This window comes from Manis javanica, chromosome 4 (assembly GCF_040802235.1).
Source record: "Manis javanica isolate MJ-LG chromosome 4, MJ_LKY, whole genome shotgun sequence".
Classification (NCBI taxonomy): domain Eukaryota; kingdom Metazoa; phylum Chordata; class Mammalia; order Pholidota; family Manidae; genus Manis; species Manis javanica.
The window spans coordinates 173,675,187-173,680,596 of NC_133159.1; positions in this window are offsets into that span (position 1 = coordinate 173,675,187).

Consider the following 5,410-nt stretch of genomic DNA (forward strand, 5'->3'; position numbering starts at 1 on the left):
CAAATTGTAAGTTCTTCGTGTCACTTCCAAATATTTCTTTCAACAGAGAACATTAAAAAAATAAAATCTATTCGCTAATACTGCCATCTGCTTTGGTTGCTAATAATGTTTAAAGTTTGGGCCTTAATCGTGAAGTCTTCTGCCAAAGCCCTTTCAGTTGCAGCTATTTAAGGAATAAGAAAAAATTTAGCCTGGGTAGGTATGGTAAGAAATATTTTTAAATGTTGGCAGTATGCCTTGACTGTTGATGATAGTAACATTCCTAGCTGCAATTCAAAACTTGATTTTTGATAAGGGTGCTGCTACTGAGCCATGATTAGCAGGAGAAGGCCTGTGGATTTCCATGGGCTTTTTCCTACTAGCTTACATTTTTAATCTTGGGGCCAGTTACACATGCATTTTTGAGATAAAGAGAAGGCCTTTTGCCATCATGGGGGACAGAGTCAATGTCACTGGCCCTTGCAAGGATAGGAACTGTGGCTCATTGGCAGTGTTTTAATTATCCCAAATTAAGGAAGGCAAAGTGGTAGAGTAGAAAACCTTGGAAATTGTAGGTCTTGGGACCGAAACCCAAATTTATCATTTAGTAGTTGGTTAACCTTGGGTCAGTCAATTTATCTCTCATAGACTCAGTTTCTTCTTCTTTCACCTGAGATAATAACAGTTATTATTATCAATGAATAGTTATCTCAATGAACAGTTGATTTAATGCTTATGGGTATAATTTGCAAATGGCAAATTCTGCATAAATGTTGACTGAAATAATGACGGAGGCACAAGAGCTGAGTTGTAGGGAATTTGGGATATTATTATGAGATGTTAATAAATAACAGGGGGGAAAATCAAAATACCTATTTGTATTGGTTTTCTATTGCTGCCTAACAAATTACCACAAACTAGGCTTAAAACAACGCATGCGTATTATCTCCTGTGTGGTTCTGTGGTTCAGGAGTCTAGGCATGCCTGAGTTGGGATCCCTGGAAAGCTGCAATTGAGATGTCAGCTAGGGCTGAGTTCTCATCTGGAAGCTTGGCTGGGGACAGATCTGCTCCCAGACCCACTCAGGTTGTTGGCAGAATTCATCTTGTGGGGTTGTGGGACTGAGATCTTTGCTTCTTGCTGGCTGTTTGTTAGGGGCTGCTCTCAGCTCCATGAGATTGGCAGGTCTTTGCCCTGTGACTCTCACACCTTATTCCTCAAAGCCACAGGGAAAGAAAGTCCCTACAATAAGTCTGCTAACAGGGCAGTTTTACGTAATGTAATCACTAGCATGACATTGTCACCTTTGTCATATAAGTGACATGTCACAGGAGTGACAGCCATCCTCTGCCTTTTCTGTGGTTAGAAACCAGTCACACATCCTTCCCACAACATGGGGAGCAGATTTCACCAAGCATGGACTCCCGAAAGCCAGGCTTAGAAGCCTGCTTCAGAGTCTTTCCACCAAACCATTCATTTTAATGTCTCTAGACATTCAATATACCCATCAGAACATCATTTCTTTAGGTCATGGAATACAGACTATAGGCATTGTCCTTCTTTAAGCAGATCCCACTCTGGAAACTAGCACCTAATACAAAAATAGGATACTACCTTCCCTGCAAAGTCCAAAATATACAGAGCATTCTATTTAGGAGCCAAAACTGGGTGTCAGACCTTTACTAGTCTTCTCTAAAACAAGATGGAGTTTATTTTAGTTTCAATGAGATGGGGTAATCACAGAGGTGTTCCCACGGGGCCAGTTGTCTAGTGATTGCCCTTCTGCGATGGTTCTCCATCATTCTCCATCCTGCCTTGTGCCCTGGGAGGCTGGTCTGCATAGATTCTGTCACGTAGTCCGGGTTCCAGTTGTGCTCAGCCAATGGGAGGACACCACAGAAGGAAAGAGTGAAGGACAGTGAAGTCACCATATCCACCCCGCAGTCCTGTCTCCAAGGGGTCAGCTTAGGCTGCCTGCTTCCCGAAATTATCATCTTCTCATGAAAGTCCCTCTGCATAATTCTCCTACCAGGATTCAGTAACTTCTCTCATCTCTCATCCATTTAGGCATAGATAAGAACAATTTGAATATTACTAGCCCTGGAGTACTACTAAGTGTGTGTGTGTGTGTGTGTGTGTGTGTGTGTGTGTCTTTGTCTTTTCTCTGAACTTTCCTCACCATTTGGCTGGTAGTTTCTTTATTAAATCTTCTTCAAATTCCTGTACATTGAGTGTGACATTTTTTCTTGCTGGATTCTGACAGATAGATCATCAAAAGTTTTATGAACATAAGGGTATTTTGCTTAAGGAGTAGTCAAAAAATTGTCATTGAATGGACAATGTTATACAAAAAATAGTAAAAATAGAAAAACAAATGACCCTGTGCCAGTGACTATAGTCCTTTTTTCATTGTCTAATTCACTGTATCTCTCATGAAGGGCTTCCTCTGCCTTCTAGAGTTCTCCTCGTAAGGACAGTCAAGGTGACTGTCCATATTTCCTGGACAATCTTCTTAGAGGCCTGAGATGACAAATACCATCTGTCTCAGAAGAGATAAAGGGCATTGATTCCCTGTTTTCCCTTTTTCCCCCTTGGGGAGACAGGTACAGGGAGAAAAAAAAAAGCAAGATGTGTGTATTTGTAACAGAATTTGGTGCTGATTTCTGTGTTTAATGATGTCATAATCCACATCCGTCTTTGGTGGAAGAAGAAGAATGCAGGAGCAAAGTCTGTAATAGTAAATGAGAATTCTTTTAACGTTTAAAAAAAAGGGTAAAATAAGTGTCAATATTGAATAAAGCTAAAATCTAGGCACTTTATAAGGCAAACCTTAGTAAATGTATGTAAGATTGTGGAATAAGCCCTCAAGGAAATGGGAGGTGTTTGCTTTTTAAAGAGAGTCGAAAGGAAGTTGGGCTGGCCATGCAATATTGCATCGTAGGTGAAAACTGGGCTACTATGCGCAATTACATCGATAAATTTGAAGTCTTGTTATGGCTGGATTATCGGGCTATTTTCATCCTCTTCTGGTGTCTGATCAATGAGATACTGCTGAGAATTCTCAAACATTTATTTTAATCACACAGATAATGAGTTATCGTAACTTCCAGTAGAAAACAAGCGGCTGCCAGACTTCTGGGCTTTGTCTGCATTCTTTTCTCATATTAGTTTTGACATTACAGACACAAGACATCCTGGATGGACCAAGGACTTTGGCATCTTAAACCCATTTCTAGACCTAGAATCATTTTGTTTGTTTGGCAGCTCATGGGCTCCATAGAGTTCTTTTCTCTTAGTCTACTTCCTGTGCTACCATAAAAGTAGGACACAGCAGGTCAAGACTAAACATCGGCTTCTCTATAGATAAAACAGTCCTGAGTTTTAAAGAAGTAAGGACCTGGTACACTCTTCATAGACATCCTTAGCTTTCAGTTAAACGCGGTGTGCTTGGCTTTGTGTAATTTTCCATGCAGGTGTTTTGTACGGAATTGATGGATCTACTTACCTCTTCCAATTTGCTACTCAAAATAGTAAGTGAGCACATCATAGTTTGTCTATGAACATCTCCAGAGGATTTTTACTAATTTTTCATTCCTGTTTTTGAACTCTCATTTGGAAAGCTCTGGGAGCAGTTGGGGCAGAATTACAGTAGATGTAACAGAGAGACCAGAATCTAGAGACCTGTGTTCCAGTCCCAGCCTTGTCACCCAGTGACGGTGGAAAACAGATCACCTCATCTCTTTGAGCTTTATTTCCAACTTCTGAAAAGTCAACATACAAAAGCAGTACTTTTGTCTGCATAACTGTGATTCATATAGTTTTAAGATTCTCTAATGTGCATTCAGATTTTAACTTGCTCAAAATATACTTAAGTCTAATAGCTCATTTTTGCAAAACTTCTGAATTAACCCATTCAAAATATTTATTGGACATTTGCTCTATTCAGAGAGTTAGTGTGGTAATAGAAGCAGAATAAAGTAGCTTAGTTATTGAGCTTTTTTTTTTTTTTGTAATGCTTACCCTATAAACATAATCGTTATTTTTAGGGAACTTAAGATCTATGAAGGAGAAAGGCCATGTTCTCTTGTATTATTCTCAAATAAACATGATGCTTGGCAATGAGTGAATAGGGAGACTGGGACCAGAATCTAAAGCCATAAAAAGTTATTGTGTGTCAAGGAAACATAATAAGAAATACAGTAACAACTAATATGTAATTGTTTATTGTGTGTTAGAACCTGGGCTAAGTGCTTTTCATAGGTCAAAACAATGTCATTAGGTGGGTACCATTATTTACCCCATTCTGTATATTAGAAAAGGGTGTCAGAGATATTAAGTGATTTTCCAAGGCCACAGAACTAGACAGTCATGGAATCAGGATGCAAATCAGACTGCTGTCTGACAATAAGCCTGCTCTTTTTCAGATACAATCAACATGCTTGATGTATTCTAATGAAATATTTTCAACAACTGGTATCAGAGAAGTCTTTGTGTATTCTATGTTTCTGGACTTTATGATGTTTCCCAAAGTTTTTAAATTCCAAGACCATCTATAGGATAATCCCTTAGGTGAACTTATTAAAAATATAGATTCATGGGTCCTGCCTTAGATCTATTAAATCAAAATTCTGAGAGTGGACAAGAAAATCCAAAATGTCAACAACCACTCTGGTGAGTTGTGATATACACTCAAGTCGAGAACATATTCTAAAGGGAAAGATTAGATTTCAATAGTGACTAAGTTGAACAATTCTAGGTGAAGAGAATTTGGACAAAAGGTGTAGCCTCCAAAGATAAATTATTCTGGGGGTTTGAAAGCAAATACTTAGCAGGTGTGTAGGGTGTATATCAAGAAACAACAAGACCCAAATACAGGTTTTAAGAATGTACAGGTCAATCTCCATGAGCCTCGAGTAAAGTTCTTTGGACATTTGGCTTCACTGGACATTCAAATGGAGCCATTAGTTTATCAGATGGGGAAATAGCATATTAAAGTAGAATTTTAGGCAAGTTTGTCTGCTAGCCATTAGGATATGGGGGATGTGGATAGGTTGGTAAGAGTCTACTTTATTGGGGCCCTTCATGCCTGAATGTGTGAAATACCACTTGATAATATGGAGTACTCAGAAAAGAAGGGAGCAAAGTAAAACACATTGTGGGGGGAGAAAACATAGCGTTAAGACACTCCCTGGGTCAGACGTTAGGAGGGGAGTTCAAAAGATAGGAGCCTGGGTCTGTGAGTGGAATGATGGAGCTTTAGGAACAGAAGAGAAACAGTGAGGAGGAAGCATTGGCTTAATTGCAGAAGGTGAACAATCCCTTTTTGTACATTGCTATTGAAGTGCAGTTGACACACAATATACATTACTTTCAGGTGTACGACATAGTGATTTGACCATTATGAAATGCGCACCGTAACAAGCGCAGTTCC